This window comes from Motacilla alba, chromosome 2 (genome assembly GCF_015832195.1).
Source record: "Motacilla alba alba isolate MOTALB_02 chromosome 2, Motacilla_alba_V1.0_pri, whole genome shotgun sequence".
Taxonomy (NCBI): domain Eukaryota; kingdom Metazoa; phylum Chordata; class Aves; order Passeriformes; family Motacillidae; genus Motacilla; species Motacilla alba.
In genome coordinates this window covers 83,286,228-83,306,060 of record NC_052017.1, presented here as the reverse complement: position 1 = coordinate 83,306,060, position 19,833 = coordinate 83,286,228, and the positions used below count along the sequence as shown (strand labels likewise).

The following is a 19,833-nucleotide window of genomic DNA, read 5'->3' as shown; positions in this document are numbered from 1 at the left end:
TTGAGGTTTTTCCGAGGATATGTCACCCTTTTCTAATTTTTCTTCTTCAAAATATACAGTGAAGTATTTCCTTTGGACAACAGATGCTGCTATGGCTTGTTTTATACTAAGGTGCCAGCTGTCCCTTATGTTCCAAAAACAATGCCAAACCTGCTGGCACGGGACTTACTATACTGTCTTTTATACAATGTTAAGTTGTTCCAAATTAGCAACTCTTTTTGTTAAAGTTTTCTCTCTTTTTAATAGACACTAGTTTTAATGCTGGAGGTCATTGCTGTTATCATTACCTATAGTGACTGGATAGTTGGAGTAATAAGCCATATGGGAGAACTACAAGTGAGGACCAAGCAGAGCATGGAGAAAAGAAAGAAGTAGATAATAATTGTATCTACATTTTCAACTGCATTAATTCTACAAAGGTGGAGATTGTTGTGCAAGCACTGCTTTTAGGGAAGATCAGTTTGGCTTAGTGGAAGTGAAAGCTTTTCCCCTTGTTCAGGATTGCTCTTCCACCTGAGTAGTAAGACAGAACTTGTGACCTTGTAAGCAAAGCATCAGTGCCCTCTGCCTAAATCATGAATAAGCTCTTTGGAGAAAGACTTCACAGAGATATATGATTGACCCCATCTATCACCACTTACTCATCCCCTGCCCCAGTATCTTTTGTCTAACACAACCATTTGTGTGAGCTCAGTTATCTAACAGCAACAGCTTGGGGTCCTTCACAATATCAATACTAGCATGATCCACAGCAACTGCCAAGTACCTGGAACTCTCAAATCTTTGTTCACAGCCTGGTCACTCCCTGAGTATGTACCTCAAAAGCCAGGTCCTTATCTAGAGGTAGGTAAAAATTTATTTTAACAAAGCACAGCCCAGCAAACACATGATCCTGATATGCACAGCTCTCTAATGGAAATTACTTGGAAATAGTGCTGCGAAAAATACTGTAAATAGATAGCAAGACATAGAATTAGCAAAGTGTAAAACAGCTACTATCATCGGAATTTCTCCTGCCTAAACCCAGGCTGCACTTTACCAATTTCATTTGATGTCTTCTCAGGGTACAACATGACATGCTGTCACTGAAAAGACTCAACTAGCTAAAGATACAGTTAAAATCATTTATCTGAGGTTTCATGGCAAACCTTAGATATGACCTAATTGCAGCCTTCCAGTACCTGAAGGGAGCCTACAGGAAAGACAGAAAGGAACCTTTTACAAGAGCATGTAGGGATAGGGCAAGGGGGAATGGATTCAAATTGAGAGTAGGTTTAGACAACTTATAGAGATTAAATTATTCACTGTGAGGGTGGTGAGACACTGGAACAGGTTTCCTAGAGAAGTTTTGGATGCCCCACCCCTAGAAATGATGAAAGCCAGATTGGATGGAGCTCTGAACAATCTGGTCTAGTGGAAGGTGTCCCTGTCCAGGGGCAGGGGATTGGAATGAAATGATCTTGAAGATCCCTTCCAGACTATACATGATTCATGACCAATAAAATAATCTCCATAGTTTCTGCAATATAATTTCTCCTTCCTTTAAATGTGAATATTTGAAAATTGCTGTATCAATTTAGAATATAACATGTATATAATTAGGATGATCACTAACAGTACCTGCTTTCAAGTTAGCATTCATTATTCATACACTTTACTTCTGTAAGACAACTGCACTGACATTCAATTCTTACCTTATTGTATTCTTGCAAGAAAATGGATCAAAACAGAATACAAGTGCATGTTCTGAAAAGAGACAAACCCCATTATTGTCAGGCAATTCACCATGATTTCTTTACAACTTCACCTACTTTCCAGTGCTATTGCAAATCTTATAAACCCCACATTTTTCTGGGCAGCAGAAGACTTCAGGAATTTTAGGGTCTATATGCAAACACACACCAACCCTTACCTGAACAATCTCTTCTAGCAACACAGTATAAATATAACAAAAACCACCAGCTTTAACATATAAATAGAAATACCTTACATGTGACTTTTTATTTACAATATGTTAACAGCTACATTTGGTGATGGGTAAAATATTTTTAAGGTCATGTTCCCTCCTCAAACAGTACGGTTTTGAGTTTCCTGCAAAATAGGAAAGCTGCACAGTAGTATATAGTTTACTGAGTGACATCTATGACATGAAGAAGGGAAATTTTCGCAGTTAAAATGATATTGCTTCAAATCTGTGGGCATTCTCAGGTGGATGGAGCAGGCAGCAATCAATCCTGGTTTAAACACACCCCTAAAATTAATGCTATTAATTAGGACAATTGGCTCTGGCTGAGATGACCAAGATCCTAAGCTCTTTCTGAGCAGCAAACACCAGTCAATATGAATTATGAAGCACTGAAGCAAGTTTGTTTACTGGTAGATTGTTTAAAAAATGAGTCAATAGCTCATGCATTTAAAATCATGGGTTTTTTGTCATAATAAGTCACAGCCTCAAATACAGTGGACCACAGCAGCATAAGCTGAAAGCACTCATATGTGGCCAAGTGTAAGAAAAGAAAATGCTACAAGGGAGAAGAGAAAATTTCACTGGATATTCAGGGTGCCCACAATTGTCTTTACAAATTCTAGTAGAAGGAATCCACACTGGTAGAAAAACAAAGAGGTAGGTAAAGGAAATTATGCATGAAATATTTTCCAGTTTCTCCAGGCAAAGGGTACTCTTGCCTCTGAAAAAGCAAGTTATGTTTTCTTATTATAATGTAAGCTCCACCTTCAAGCTTAAACTGGAATTACTACATTTAAGTCATGTCCTTGTATCACTTGTGTGTCCCAAGAACAGCGCTGCTGAATGTCTTCAGCATTTTGCACAAACTCATTAAATTAATTAGTGGCTTTACTTTATCCAATTTCTTCCAAAATTATATATAAAGGCTTACAGACTGGAACCCTGTTGCCTCTAGTTATAAGGAGCTTTCAGATGAAAAGCCCAATTCTTGGTATGACAAATCTCTCAAACATGTCTGTTGTCCGCAGTGCTGAATGTGGGTCAAGAGGATCTTTGTTATTACAGAGCTTCTGAGACCAAATGCAGAGTTTGGAAAAAGACCATGCAACTGCAAGTAGATTACAAAGGAAAATCAGAGTCATATAAGACGCTCAGGACCTGATAGTGAGACCTTTTCATCTAAGTATATGGGTTTCTGGAGTTTATACATCACAGCACACAGTGAAAGCTCCACAAATTATCTGAAAAATTATGAGCTGCAATTGAGAAATTTCTTAGTAATGGGATATTCTAGAGAAACTTTTTTTTTTTCTGTATCACAGTGATTTGAAAGGCCATCATTCAGAGGTAAGAAAATCTCAATCTTTTATGTAAAAAATGAATATTACTTAAAAATAAGATGTTCTTTTTTATTATTTTATTTTGGTTAAAAACATATAAAATAATCTAGGAGATCTCCTTGTTCCATTTGAATAGAAAAGAGGAAAAAAGTCTAATTGGAAAAAAAATAAGAGGAAAAGGGTATTTCAGAAAAAACTGTTCAGAGGAAGTGCTGAATCTTTGTTCTCAAGAACTTTTTAGGCCAGAATATCAGGTGTCTGTTTCCTAATATTAGCTAGAAAATATTATATAATAAGACCTAACAGCAGTGCCGTTTACTTGCATGGTCTACATTGTGGGTAGCATATAGACTTCTTTTTTATCTCTTCATTTTTGCTTAATCCAACCCTAAAATCTCCTAATTATGTACATTACACAGGCAGCAATTGTTTATAGTATCACTATTGCTGTTTTTAGAACTGCCTGTGTTCTCTGTAGTGAAAAAATGGTCATGTTTATCTGAGCTCACTTACTTATTTACCTTTTAACTTCTAGCACTTCTAATTGTTCTTGAAATTTCTAATGTTGATTATTCTGAAGCATAACCTCCTGTACCCATTTAAAACCGTTTCTGATGCCTTGTGCTCTTTTATTGGCTGTGTTATGAAATCGTGGAGATAAAAAAAAAAAACCACATAAAAACCAGTTTATATAAACAGATTGATATTTTTAGAGCATGGGGTCAAGCAGATCAGCTTTTAATTAGAAACAGATTAAACTTTGATCACTCCTGCAGAGCTCTACAGCATTGACTGAAGGTAATCCCCACAAGCTTTGGAATGAGTGTAGTTGAGATATCTTGTCAGTGACTTTGCATTTAAAAACTGAAGGTCAGAAAGTCAAAGCAGCATGCTAAAGCTGGGAAGATTCTAAATCCTACTGGAGCATTGACACAAATTGTGTGCTGCTGGGGAACGCAAAAGGAGAGCAGTCCAAACTACAAATCAAGTTATAAAGTGCTCCTAAGTTCTCAAGTTCATTGATTTATGGTAATGTATGAATATCTCTTTTTCAGCAAAACTTTTATAAAAATAGATATTATTGTAGCTCATATCTGAGAAAGAGAAATAATATTTTTTTTCTGAAGGTTTTGGCCACAGAAGTTAATGGTAGCTTCAAAATGCAATGGAAAAGCTCATGGGATGTGAGTAACAGTGTATAACCATGGAGCTGTTTATGGCATTACTATAATGATCAACTTATTTAGATTGCTACATTTTAAATGTTTAAACATTCTCTTTGCTCATGTAAATGTGCATCTCTTAATATTGTTGACTATTGTGAAATCTCACCAAATTTCTCTTCAAAGCAGAGCAGCCCTATTACCAAGTCAGCAGACATAGATTCTCTATCCAGCTCTGGCAAATTCATTTGAAAACCTTTTTTGTCTTATTTTACTCACACTTTCAGAGGAGTATCTTGCTCTGTGGGAGTACCATAGGTATTTAACTAATAGGAATAATCTTATTCCTTGCTGGTATAAGTTACAGGGCCTTATTTGGCTCTAAATTAAGGGCATAAAATTGGACAGATCAAATGGGCAGAGGCAGTGGTGGCTGCTGTAACTCTGGACATCTGCAGGAGAGGCAGTCAGAAATACAGTCACGGAAGCACTTAACTAATCAGAAGCTTTTCACTTACCTCTTCAATCTGCCCTGCATTCAAGTATTTGAGATTAAAAGAAATTATTTTTGGAAGCAGGCTGCTTTTATTAATTAATCAAAGGTGTGTCTTGTGAAGGTACCATGAGATTCAGTAAGGGTGCCGGACAAACTCTGTGTGTGTGCTACAAAAAACATCCTAAGAAGACCAGTTTGGTTTTCAACTTTTTTAAATTTAGTGTTGATTTTTATGTCCAATGTTTTCCATGTTAACTTGGAGTGAATTTAATTTGGTTTTTTTATTGTAGGGTTGTTTTCCTGTTTTGTTTAGTTTTTCACTTTCGGGGTATCAATCTGGGAATGCATAATACATGAGTTAGTGTATTTCCATGGGGAAAGCTTTTCTGTCAAAAATGTGAATATGGAGACATATTGATTTCTATGAAAAACTTTTCTGGAGGAAAAAATAAATACAAGTTTTAGAGTTTAAATTTTAAGCATAACATTCATATGTTCCTAAGTGATTTGATTGAATGCACTGAAAATCCATATTAAACCAAATTGAAACTAAAAATTTTGGACATCAAGAAAGCCAGACAGCCTTATCAAGGAAAATTTTATGTTCTAGTATTCCTTAAACCTAATTTTTCAGGAAAAGTTGAGAGAACCTAAGCAGAGTAAATGCACTGAGTTCCAGCTTAGTTTTTCAGTACACATTATTCAAAAAACTTTGGATGGGTAGACAGATAAGCTGGATTTTTTTTCACACTTCTGCAGCTCTCGGTTGTTTCTGGTCTCTTGCTGAAACTGGTGTGCAATAAGTGGCTCTTTGTGCTTCATATTTGTGTTTTAGCAGGCTTTCCTGGCCCCTAAGGCTTTGCCCCCACGGCAGCACCAAGCCTTGAGCAAGCCAAATGTGGCGGCAGGTGACTGTCACTAGAGGGCGATGCACATCCAGAGTTTTAGGAATTTTTGTCCCTCCAAAGGAGGCGACGGGTGGCATTGCCGGTTGCGGAGGATCCAGCATAACTTGCTGCTGTTGGGGGTTTGAGCTTTCTGCTTAGTTGTTAAATATGTATGATAACGCTGATAAGAAAATATAAGAATTTGGGAAATGGCTTGGATATCTCTGCCTGGAGTTTTACTGGAGTTTTACTGAAGATGCTGTATGATTTTTATGAGTGCTTTTCTTGTTGAGCTTTGCTTAAATATTTCTTTTCCTGTGGCACCTCCTGGCTTTTTGTTTGTTGGTTTGTTTGGTTGGTTTTGGTGGGGTTTTTTTTGTTTTTTTTTTTCCCTCAAGAAATGCGTGGGGTTTTGTTTTTTTTTTCTAATTACTTTTTCTTTAAGTTGTTGAAACATAAATGGGTTGATATTTTTAATTACATAAGTTCATACTTTCTTCCAGCGAACTCGGTAAAAAACTTTTGTGCATGTCTGACCCAGCTGGTAATGTGCAGTGGGTGGGCAAGGCAACAGCTCATGCTTATTGTAAGGATGTGTACATGTAACTATTGATACTTAATTGCTATGAACACCTCCTGGCACTTAACAGCAAAAGCTATTGTATCAGATTAAAATGAAGTACAGAGCTGTGAAACAAAACAAGCACGCAGCTAGAAAAACACCAAAACCCCAGAATTTTTCAGTCCTTTTCTGTCACGATTTAAAGAGAATATTTGCTCTTTCAAGCAGACCTCAGCAGCAGCATGAACATGCCCTGTGCAGCCCCATGTTACAAGGACACACAAGCCAACTGTGAAAGGAGCTGGGATGGACAAGACAGGAGCTCCTGACAAGCCATTTTTGGAAAATGTAATGTAATTTCCTATGGCTGGGATGAACTTGGCTTCTAGTGAGGTTTGGCACTTGACTACAATCAATTTTATTTTGATAAAAAAATGTCATACTGCAAAGGTAGAAATGTTGGCACTCAGGTTTCCACAGCTGCAGTCTTTTTTTTTCATTTTCAGGTTTAACTCTGCAGAAGTTAGGGAGGTATCTGAGTTGGAAATGGCACCCAACTATCTCAGAGCTTTTGTCACCATTTGAGAATTAAGAGTATGCTGTTATCACAGGATCCATCAGGAAAGTCAGGCAAGGGTTTTATTTCTTGTGTTGTCCATTATCCTAACCAAGGAACTGAAGGGATAGGCCTGCTAAATGCTCACTTGAGAAGATATACCTTTTCTACCCTCTAGTTCCCCTGAATGGAATGGAGAATCTGTTCCTTTCTAATCTTTACGGCTTTTCAAGAATTTTTTTTTGGGGTCAGTATTAAGAGTTATTGTTGAAACCTAAATCAGAAAAAATAGCAGTGATAAGTTCGCAGTTGGCTAAGAAAGATGAGGTTGGATATGTGGGTTTTCTGGTATTTTCTCCCTAAGATACCATACTAGCTGAGAGGTTTGGTGACTTTGTGCTGACTGATGCAGTGGGATTCCCAAAACTCAGATTTTTGTATCCTGCCTTACACTGGACCGCTCTGGGTTGCCCAATCACTGTGGGGTGTTAGAGAGAAAATACTGGGTTTTTCTCTATCTTTTTTCTTTTTGAATGTGATATTTTCTAAAGACTCAGCTTGGCTAGAGATCCATGTTTGGGAAAAGACCACTTCCAGTAGAGTCAGAAGAGATATGTTTCCTTTTGATATAAACGTGAAATGGGCATTTATTCAGTGAACTTCATGCACAATTATTTCACTGGTGAGGCACAACCATGTGAAGATGTATCACAGGTCATGTCCCTGCTCACCAGTTACTTCTTCCTGGTCCCCAGACAGGAGTGTTTGAGATGAGAGAAAGCTGTTCCCCTGGGCAAATGCTTTTAATTTAATTAGCTCTAATACAAAATAGACTGTGCTTCTTTTTGGTAGCACCCAGATTCTTTCTCATTCCGAGGGCCTAACATTTTGCATGTCTGTTGTGTACCCACACACAAGCTGTGAGATGTCAGGCCTCTTCCTTTCCTCATAAATGACAATAAATGCCAGAAGACATTTGCTTACTTTCTCTTCTTCAACCCTCTCAATAGGGAGTCCCTGCTTTACAGCAATTGTTGTATCCTGTTTCCATAAGGTCTGTGGTACACAAAGCAGTCAGGTGACGACCTTGAATCAGAGCAGATGTCATAGCACCATGTATTTGTTTCCAGTGCTATTTAATATTTGCGGTTTGCTCTAAGACAGCAAGCTGGCCTTTCTTATGGTAGTTTTCTTTTATAAGCTGATCTGTAAGAAGTTCCAATTTAAACCTGATCTGATGCAAAGAAGTAAGCTAAACCACAGAGAGGTTGCAGATGAAGTGAATTAATTTTTGGTGCCAAGAGGAACTTTGACAGGATCCACATACCAAATCTTCTTGTACCCTAATGGATTGAAGGGAGAAAAATAAGGTTTTGGTGTTTGACTAAGATTTGTCTTTGAAGAACTGCCTCAGAGAACAGAGTCACCTTGATTTGCTCTTGCAATGTGAATTCTGAGGAGATTATCATCTAATGGTGTAGTCTCTGAACACCTGGGCAAAACTTAATCGAGGAGGAGAAAAAGTAGGAACTATTCATGGTGTGCACTGTTTTGGTACTTGGCTTTGAGCATCCTGTTCTGGGCTAAGGTTCAAGACCTGAATTCTCAGATACTTTTTTTCCCCTGTCAGGAATGCATGCATGACATAGCTAATTACATTTTCCCCTGAGCCTGGATTTGGGATGGAATGGTATATGCTGACTATTTCTACAGCTTGTGGTCATATTCACATTTGGCAACAGAGAAATAAACTGAGGCTGAAAAAATAACTATTGAGGCAAATCTCTGATTTGTACAGCTGAAACTGTGGCAGAAAGTCCTTGCTTAAGGCTAGGAGTTTTGAAAATTATTGATCTTCATTACTTAAATTTTTCCTCAAATGCTTGAGGATCTTGACGATTCTGTCAATGAAGTTTTAGCTGGCTTGGTTATTGGTTGATTTTTGTTGCTATCAGCATAACATTTTTTTTCTACTTAAGATCTTCTCAAACTGAGGGGTTTAAGTCCTAGTCCTCAGATCTTATTCAACTATATTTGATTTGAACTAAATTTCCCATCAAGTAAGTCCTTTCTGCTAAGAAAATACAATTCAGGGAAAGTGACTTTCCTCAATACCCTGTATAATGTTATAAATGTCCCTAGCCTGTAAACAACCTAACAAACCCACATCACAGAGGCTGAAACATTACAACTGAAACAGTGGCATGTCTTGATTAGAAACATGAGCTCCTTGTTTAGGTCAGGTGTAGGTCAGGTCAATGTGCTCTTCAGTTACAGTTTTCTTACCCAGAAATAACTAATTTTTCTTGTCATTAGGGCACTTGTAGAAATGAAGAAGGAATGGTTTTAAATTCTCCTACAATGGACATAGTTAAGTGTCAAACCTATCTTTGCATTTCCCCAGACAGGTATATTTGGGGCTTTGAATTGAAACCTACTAAGAAAGAGTATCACATCCACGTCTAGAATTATAAATCCTTACCAAAAAAAAAAAAAATTCTTCATAAAGAAACATTGAATTATCTGACCTAAGGGGGAAAAAATTGACCAAATGTTCTAGTGAGCTGGAGCGCCTACTTTCTTCCATGAGCTTCAATGTATTTTCATATCCTTCAATTCCATTATTAGAACCATTAAAATATCCAGTTTACAGTAAAATTAAACAATCCTTATCCATTTTTTATGCTCTGCTACATGAACAAAGAACAATATTTGGGAAGTATTTATTGGTGTCTTTGTCAGAAATTCGGATTAGAAGTACATGTTTCAAGAACTACCTTAATTTCTTGAGTACTTTGAGTAGTTGGCATTTTCTTGATGCCTTATGACAGCGTATTACCTTACTGACCTCTTTTGGCACAACACACCACCATTCCTTACTTACTTTTAATCTCTTTTTAATGTCATTAGTGCAACTAGCACATTTTCTACCGCCAGTGGAAATGACCAGTGATAATCTTAAAATAGGGTGGCCTGACTGTGCCTGCTGCCTATTTTATCATCCATTCTATTTTGTGGAGCTCTAAAAATTGGGACAGGTAAGTGTCACAAGACCTGTCTGTCAGCTGGCACAAGAAGAGTTGAGTTGCTCGTTGCAACTACAAAGAGTGAAATTAGCCATGCCTTGAGAAATGTCACCTGGTCTGTGTGTGGTTCATTTTGCAGCTGCACTCTCCAGAGGCAGGGAGTAGTCCTATGTGCATGAGGCAGCTGAAGGTTTTTTGTTTCACTGTATAAGTGCTTTAATTTCTTTTAATTTAAAGCTAAGACATAACAAGTTTTGCAAATCTCTAGGGGAAATGAAAAAGTAGTTAATACTTTTTTGTCATTCAAACTTGGCACTTTAGATATTTATTATATATGAAAACAGGCTCGTTTTAGCCAAACCCATGTAATTTCTTTAAAAGAACATACTTGTACACCTCAGTTAAAGGTGCTTTCTTGTATTGTTTTTTTATAGCAACTGCTGCTTTCTTGTGGTTTTGGGTTGGTATATGTTTTATTTCTCTCTTTAAACTGCACCTTTTAAAGAATGACAGAGCTGAGATGGTCTGGAGCATCACCAAATCACATCATCAGAAAACCTCAGGATCAAAGTTCTAATTATCACCTCTCAAGAGGAGGTGGCCAAAATATACTCTGCCATCACCTTTTTTGGTTTGGTTAAAAAAGGTTGATGATACAGCAATTTTGCTTCATTAGACCAAAAATAACAAAGGGAAACAATCACCTCAGAGCAATTTACTTTTGAACAGAAAGACCTCTATCTCTTCTGAGATGCCTGCTGCATCTCTAAACTTCTAAGATACTTCAGTTTCTTTCCTCATTATAAGATTGCCTTATAGGGAAGGACTGGGTCAAATAAGACTCAGCTCTACCCACGTGTCTCTGTCTTTTTCAGTGTGATAGGCTTTGGTTCAAAGTGATCCTAGATAAAGGGTAACACAAAGTCAAGAGTAGAAAGTGTGGAAATGTCTCAGCAGTAGACCTTGTGCCGGGGAAGGACTTGCTTTGCCTGCTTCAATTCTGTGGACTTCTCTGAAAGGGAAGAATCAAAAATCTGCTGTTCCAGCTTTGGCATCTGAAGCACGGGCAAGGATATCGCCCCCTCTCTTCCCTCTGCTTCCCCCCTTACCCCAGTTTACATGAGCATTCATTTACAATGGCATATAACAGCAAGAAAGGAAGCTGTGAAAAAAAGATCCTTTCATAAAACGAAACTTGTAAATTCATCTCCTCTAGAAATACAAAGCATGATGTAATACTGATCACTTTGTCGTCTTGTAAAAAGATGTCTTTGTTCTTCATAGCACTCTGGAAGCCAAAGGTTAAGGGCTGAATTCTTCTCAGGCTAAATCTTACCCAAGAGATCAACTAGATCCAGGCATTGTGTCAGGAGCCCTTGCAATACTGATGAGCTCAACTTGGGAATATGTGAGAAAAGTCATGAGCTAAATGATTTGTAGGAGAAGTATGAGAGAAAAAGATTCTTTTTAGCATCTATTATACGTTATCCTACCTCTTGCCAAATATGCCCAGAGTACAATATAAGTTCTGAGGCTTTGAAGTTCTTTGTACATTACCTACAGCAGCATTTTTTTTTGTTTGTTTTGTTTTGGTTTGGTTTTTTTCTGGTTTTGGGTTGTTTATTTGCTTGTTTTTTGTTGTTGTTTCTGACTTGAATGACACCTGTGCCACTGAGATATGTTATAAATCGTTGCTTTACTATTCACTAAGAGGAAGACATAATGATGGGAGTTCGTCACCATCACTTGATTTCTGCTATCTTTGGGCTTCAGTGTTGCACTCAGCTTTCTTGAAGACACTGTATTTGTGTCTAAGTAAATGATCTTCAGGTAATTAGAAATCTAAGATTTAAATTTAGAACTCAGCTAATATTTTCATTTCGATAATCTGCCTGTACTGTGTATGTCTTCAAGGCCAATCTTTATTTCAGGTAATAGCAAGTGAAATTTGAAGGTGAAACTTTGCATCACAGCATTTCTTAGTCACAGGTTTTGTATTAAGTGCATCTTTATTTGTATTGTAGTAGAGTCTCAGCCTTGGATCAAAATAATAAATCAGCCCCATCCTTTGAAAACATTTTAGTGTATTTGATTATATGATGTTTAAGGCCCCTTCCAACTCTAACCATTCCATTATTTCTGGAAGCAGTCCTTGGGGTAAACCTGCAATGAAGGCACTCTAATTTTCTGTCCATATGGCTTTCTGTCATGAAATAAAAATAAAAGCTCTTCTAGAATGTTCAAAATGCATTTATGGAAAGGCCTTTTACTATCACATAAATAGGACACTTGCCAACTGCATCCACCAACAGCTGCTCTGAACTTTTTATACAGCATTTTCTGAAAATGATGTATTAGGTTATATAGGACTATGCATTCTTATTCAAGTTCTGATTTTCAGAGCCAAAGTAAATGGTGAGATTCAGAGTACTATTAGCAAATAGACTAGTACTCTCTTAGCTAGTTATGCAGCCCCTTTGTATTAAGCCTAGGGCTGGAATTCAATTAAGAATTGTAATTAAAAGGATTGTTTGGAAGAGGTAATGGTTTCATAGTTGAAGATTTTCCTTTGCCTTGTGAAATTGTATGTTATGAGCAGCTTACCTGCATTGAAGCAGCTGCCCACATTGGAAAGAAACTGTGAAATGGTGTTTCTTGGAGTTGGCTCCCTTTCCAGGGAAAAGTGAGTTTGTGCATGTATTTTAAAAAACATGTTTATATATTATAGTTATAGACCTCAGCTGTCATTTCACTCACAAAAGTCTAATTGTGAAAAGTTTAGCTAAATTGAATCTCTCTGGAAATTCATTATTCAGCAAGTCCAGGTGCTATTGTCATCTGTACCTGAACCAAATGGTTACGTGCTTGATCCTCATGAGTTTTTGAACACTGAATCTCTGGCAAAATTCATAGTCTCACTTTCTCTTTATGAGAGCAAGAGAATACAAAGCTTTCTGAGACCAGAAGGCATTTTGTGCATTTTCTGGAGTGTTCAAATAACAGATAATTATTCAGGGCAGTGGTAAGGCAAGGGCTTTTAGTTAGCACTCAGAACAAAATTGTACGATGGTTTGGGTTGGAAGCGTCTCTAAAGATCATCTCCTAACATGCCCGTGTCATGGGCAGGGGCAGCTCCCATTAGAAAAGGTTGCTCAAAGACCAACTTAACCATGAATATTTGCAGGGATCAGGTACCCACAATTCCTCTGGGCAACCTGTTCCAGTGCCTCACCACCCTCATAGTACTGGCATTAAAGACCTGCTTCCTAATATCTAATCTATATCTGCCCTCTTTCCATTTAAAGCTTTTTCCCCTTGTTCTACCACTACATGCCTTTGTGCAGTCCCTTTCCAGCTTTCTTGTCCTCCCTCTAAGTACTAGAAGGTGCTCTGATAAGGTCTCCCTGGAGCCTTCTTTTTTCTAGGCTGAACAGCCCCAACTTTCTCAGCCTATCTACATAGGTCAGAGGTGCTCCAGCCCTCTGACCATTTTTGTGGTCCTCTTCTGGACTAGCTCCAGCAGTTCCATGTCCTTTTTAAGATGGTATAAATAATAAAGATGTAAGAATGATCTTAACATAAAATAAAGGCATTGTTTGTGCTGCTCTCCAATTCTTAAGCTCATTGGTTCAAACCTATTAAAGAGATATAGTTTCATTATTTTTCCTTTGAAGTCTTTTGGTAGGAAGTAAGTTTGATAAGCATGATAATTTAAAAAGCTTTTGCAAGTGACAAGACATTATTATCGAAGTCAGGGAAATAGAAACGAAAACTACACTAAGTCTTATGAAAACTCAAAATAGCCTTCGTGTGAATTTTAGGGTAGAATGGCTTATGATATTAGGCTTCTCAGGCTAGCCATGTTGGGGTAAACTTTCCATCAGAATCTTGTGCTGTGTAAACAGCACAGTAAACAAAGTAGCTTGAGGCTTGATAGCAGCCTGGTGTTTCATCTTGGCTGACTAGATCTGTGTCTCTTATAGTGCTCCTATGCTGGGAGAACAGTGTCAAATTTTTAGGTACTATATACCTGTGCTAGTTTAGGAATTAAGCTATTTCACCATTTCTATACACAGAAGTGTACAGAAGACACAGCATGAAAGACATCCTGAGAGTGTCTCTGGTATTTTATGACTTCTTTTCTAGGAAACAGCTCTTTTACGTATATAGCCTCTCAGGCTATCAAATGGACCTAGTTTTGAATTACTGTTTCTTAATATTTTCTGGGGGCTTTTTAATCTAATGGATTAAATATGCTACAGAAAATCAAGCAGAGCTTTCCTCCTTAATCCAGAAAAACATTATAAGCTTACAAGAGTTCTGGCTAGGCAGTAGCTAAATAATATATTGGGCAGGTATTTGTCAACAAAATTTATTAGCAGTCATGAGTTTCCATGTAAGCACATTAGAGCTCTGTGCTGTAATTTGTTGCTGTTGTATCTTTATAAGCCTTGGGCCAACGTATTGTGTCTAGGACAAATACTGCTTTATGACCTTGCTGATGTCTTTCATTTGATTAACTTACAGTGCTTAATCAATCTTGGTTTGAAGGACAGGTTCTGATCAGGTGATGTGTTCAAACACGCAGGCAGAAAGTCCCCTGGAAAGAAGGAGGAAGAGAATTACAGGTTCTTCATTGTTTCTCTCCTGCCAACAGATGCAGGAAAAATACAGAGAATAAAATACGTGTGAAAGTCTTTAGCTTTTTCTCTGTCACCCTTGCTCCACAGATGTTTAAACAAGTCCTTTACTCCCTAAGCATTTGTGCTAGATGCTTTCTTTCCTTTGAAAGCAAGACTTCAGTTATCTTCCATCCTCAGAAGAGACCAGAGATTTGTTTTCAATACATTTGCCAAAGCATGCTGGCTGCCAGTTAGTCTTCAGGTATCTGGTATAAGCAGAAAAGACAAAAGATTATGTGAGCTCATACACCACTTCATGTTGGCTGCAAAGTGTAAAAGGAACCAGGGAAAAGATTCAGAAACAAGTCGTGGAAAAATGTATACAAGTAAGACATCATATATACCTGTAATAAAAAAATATTCTTTAAAAGCAAGTAAACAACAGCAAAAAAATGCTGCTTTGGGGAATCAATATGGTCTAGTTATCCTGATAAATGTTTCAGAACTTCAGAGCTGTGATAAGAATGGACCCTACACTTTTTCAGTCAGGAGCTGAGAACACCTGCAAAGGGGGCGTCCCCCTTGGGTTGCTGCCTGCTCCTGCAGCCTGCCAGCAGTGCTGAACAGCAGAGCAGGCAGACTGCTATTCATCTGCCAGGACCAGCACTGAAAAAGTGAATGGACAGTTCTTGTCAACAAATTAGATAATATCACCATTGAAATTTAGGAAATACCACCATGTACCTGCACGAGCTGTCAAAAAGGTTCTGTTGAGAGCTCCAGAGTCTTGAGCAATGACACCAAGTGTTAATGCTCTGGGCAAACTCCCAGTTTTCTGCCTAAAGGGACTTTCATCTTTTACTAAATAAGGGACTGGTGTCCCTTATTTTTCCCTCAATATTTAACCAATTTCTGTACTAACAGTGCTTAAATTACTAGCTACTGAATCATAAATCTTGTCATTTTAACAAGTCTTGTTACTTAGAGCAACTCTGTCTAGAGCCTAAAGGTAAGTACCCATTGAAATAGCAAGATAATATAATATTTCATTAAAATGTACATATTAAAAAGAAAATCAACAAAACCTTTCTTTGAGGTTGTATTAGTATGGGTAACTTCTATGAAGATGACTTCTAAGAAGTAGAAACTGACAAATGAAATGGAAAAAGCTGTCAAAATTTAAAAGGGTAACCATCTATTTGAAGAACCTTGGTTTTGATCCCTGATTGAGACAGTCTTAGGAAAAATGTTCTATAAGGAATTTAAACTGTCTACATGCAAATGTTTAAGGGGATATGAAAATTAAACAAATTACTAGTTGTTCTTGAAATAACTATGCATGTAGTGCATGGACAGGATTTGGAATAACCTGGAGAGTTGGTTTTTTGCACAGTAGTAGGGAAGAAGTGATCCAGATCAGAACAAAAGCAAAACTTAAACATTCATGAAATTGTTAGACATGATGATATCAAAATACCATGCAAATTAAACAACATATCTTGTTTACTAATAGCTCAGAGTTATGCAAATAGTGAATTAGTTGGACTAACATAGGCTCATTTATGCAAGATACCACTAAATAACCCATCTTTGGTGGTGCTTTTGTACCTGTGTCAGGGATTGTCACACCTTGTTGTCATAGGACATGTGGAAATCACAGTACATTCCTATGGATACTAGTCAGTATTTCTGAAGGGAGATAAGAGATGGTGCAACATAGTAGGAATTTTTATTTCACAAATATTGATTTTATATTTTTAAGTTTGTGGTTTTTTTCTAACTTCTGATTTATTGATTGGTTTTGTATAAACCTGTAGTCATACATATGGAATGAGGAAAATGGGGACATATGTTTCTCTGTGGATTACACTCTCTTCTCCTGAATTTTCATGTTTTTTTCTTGGCACAAAATCTTCAGAAGAAATATAATCACGTACATAGGTGAGGCACTAACAATAACAAGCTTGCCTCTTGGATTGCAAATGCAGAATACCTTTGACAGCTCTTCAAGGCCTATGCTATCAGGTAAATTAGTAATGTTCAGATTAAAGCTTCTACAGGAAGAATTTCCTCACTGAGAGTGTGGCCAGGCTTTGGAATGCATTGCCCAGGGAGACGGTGCAGTTGCGATCCCCAGAACTGTTCAGAAAAGCCAAGTAGATGTCACTCTCTGATATGGTCTAGTGAGAGTGGTGGTGTTTAGTCAAAGGTTGGACTCAATGACCTTGGAAATCTTTTCCAACCCTAATGATTCTATGAAAGCAAAACACTACATAGCCTAGCACATTTCACATTTTTGAGACCCTACCCCACTACTTAAAAGTTTCTCCACAGCTGCCAGTGCTCAGTGGCCTGAACATGCCAGCGTGCTGGTGGCAATGAGGGGAAACCGTGACTCCTCCATCCCTGTTTTCCCTATCCCAAATTGACCTTGCCTCCAAGGGCCAAGAAAAGTTCTGTGGTTCAGATCTTCTGGGGGTGTTTTCCCGTGGACTTTTTGGGTTCCAGGGGTTTTTTTCTTTCTTTCTTCTCTTCCAGCACACATGATGCCCCATAATTTTTGCAGTTTAACATTTGAAGGCAGAGGCACAGTTCTGAGTATCCAGACAGAAGGGAGATGTTGCCTTTGGACACCTGAACTTCATTGTGTTGATGCAGAAGCACATCTTCCTTAAGCCTAATGATGTGACTTAAACAGTTCTTGATTGTAGGACGCACAGCGTGACAAACAAATCTTTCCACAAATACTCTTCTGAATACCTGTGGGCTTTGTGCTCGAGTTCTGTTTGTCTTTCCTTACAGCAGGCACTCAAGCTAGTAGTATTACTTGGAAGTTTTAATTTTAAAGCAGTGACTGAAAAGAGTTCGCAGAAAGCAAGACTTGAGCTCAGAAATGTAGCATTTATAAAGTTAAAAAAAAAAAAAGGTTGATTAACTTGTGCTTGTGTGCATTTTCAAAATACTTGGTATTTTAAGTATGGTTCCTGAAATAATGGCTGGACAATTATTTTCCAATATTTTAGTTTAAAAATTACTTAACATGTAAAAAATCTACAAAGAAGAAGTTTACAAGAAAATATCGTTCCTAAATTATCCATGTAGTTATGATATCCACAGTTTAATAAGTGGATATCTTGAAATATCAATGCCATTTTCCCCATGTGAGAAAAGCTACTTCTGCACAAGTTAAATACCTGTTCTCAGATAATAGTAGCAGTTTGATATAGTTGTAATTATCATTCCAAGACATCAGTGCAACAAAAGCCACAAGAAGGCAATACTTTTGCATGGCTTGTGCATGGAGCTGGTCTTTGCATGATTCCCTGCTCAGTATCCATTCCAAAAACTACAGGGCAGAGCATATTTCTTCAGGATGAGAATAAACTCCACTAGCAATGCACCTAAAAAGAGTATTTTTTCAGTATGCCCACCTACACTTCAGAACCATTTACAGTTCCAGTAGCAACCACTGAAACTACTGACAAAAGTATCTAATTGGAGAAATATTCAAATATGCTTTAATTTTCAAGTGGAAAATTAGTAAAATGAGTTCAAATGAACAGTGTATTCTATTCACATTCCCAGCATGGGAGCAGCCTTGGCACAAAAATGAATATATAATTAAAGGTGGGTTCACCCTCTAGATTGGTCCAGATTTCAGCCCATTTTCTTCCTTAAACCCTGCTTTAGACCTCTTACTTCTTTATCTTTTTATAAGTGTTTGGATTCCAAATCACTGCATTTGCTGAAAGGATGTATTCTTTTCAAAGGTTTCACAGGTTAGTCTTATTTTCTGCATATAATTTGGTTGAATTATTTTGAGCTGAAACTGTTGGAAAGTACCCTCAGATCTCAAAAGAATTTTTAAATTTCTTGTATCTCAAAGATTTTCATAATTTTTTCCTTCTTCTGTAAATCTGTAGATGAGGATCCTGGCTCCAGAAAGAATCTAACTAAGCTTTCTCTTAATGAAAACAATTCAGCTGACTTTTTGGATTAGATTTGATTTTGCCTAATCTAGTCAGAAGTCTTTTTTAAAAATAACAGTTAAAACTATAGGTCTTCCCATGTTGAGAAGCAATTTTTTCTGAGTTCTTTGCATTTTAAAAAAATTATAGATGAATTGAACCTTATCTCTTGAATATTTTGGGATGGGGGAAACAGTAATGGGGTTATTTTGTTCTTGGGAAGAAGAGGCTGGGATTTCTCATCAGTCTCTCTATCACCTTGGTGAATATGATGGGGGAGGCAGTGGTGTAACAAATGTTGATTTTTGTGAAATTGTATCAATTTAGAAATCCTAGTAATGGAATGATTTACATGCAGCAAAAGAAGTAATTGCTAAATGTAAGAAGTAAAATGGGGTGGAGGAGGACTGGGGCGAATCAGTGGAAAACAAAGACTCTTTGTGGGACCTACAAGAGCCAAACACAGTTTCTTTAAACCTGTTGGGCAGGTTAAATGTAGAGATGTCTTGTTTTTCAAAAAGAAATCCCCTGGAATTGTCAATTACTCTTCAACCTAGACAGTGATTCATTGTCCATTGAATAAACAAAGTAAAAAAGCAGTTGTGAACATCATGATAAAAACACCTTTGAGAAAAGTCCAGAGCCTTGAGGGCTGAGAGCTCAGCGACAAATTGTGATCCACCTCCAGCTTTAGCTTTACAGTAGCTCCCAGTTTGTTCCCAAAAGGGTGCAGGAGTTCTCTTCACTAAAAACCATATTTTAACACCTACCTGACTAGCACTGAGTCAGTATGCCTTGGGGGAAAAAAAGTGACTGGGGAGAATACTTTTTAAATTGAATTGAAGGCTTTACATTTATTCCAGCTCTTTGTTCACTAACTAGGTTCCTGATGTTGACTCAGTGAAAACAACTTTTATTTTATATTAGCACAATGGTGCTGGGTGGAAAAAAAAACATCTCCAAATGAAATTTCCATCTCAAAAGCAGCCTCCTCTTATCTGAACTTAGCTGTTTCCTATCAGTTGATTAGTATTTAAATCTGGTGATAAAAATGAGATTGAAAGAATGGGCTGTACCTTAGTAGTCTTGATATAGCTCCTGTTAGGTGTTCTGACTCTGGATGAACACAGAGTCCAGTAAAAAATCACTTGAAAACTTCAGCCGTCTCTCAGGTAGAGACCACTCCTTGGCAAAAGGAAAAAATATTCTTATTCAGGGGCTGGGTTTATTCAGGGCACTAAACAGAT

At 37.5% G+C, this 19,833-nt stretch overlaps 1 protein-coding gene across 1 annotated transcript in view; it reads left to right on the top strand.

Moving 5' to 3' along the window:
* The first annotated feature begins 4,135 nt into the window (after positions 1 to 4,135).
* COBL (cordon-bleu WH2 repeat protein) overlaps positions 4,136 to 19,833 on the top strand; it is a 203,364-nt gene continuing 187,666 nt past the window's right edge. The window contains exon 1 of the mRNA XM_038129018.1: positions 4,136 to 4,335. The gene's annotated coding sequence lies outside the window, so the exon portion shown is untranslated. The remainder of the gene's footprint in view (positions 4,336 to 19,833) is intronic.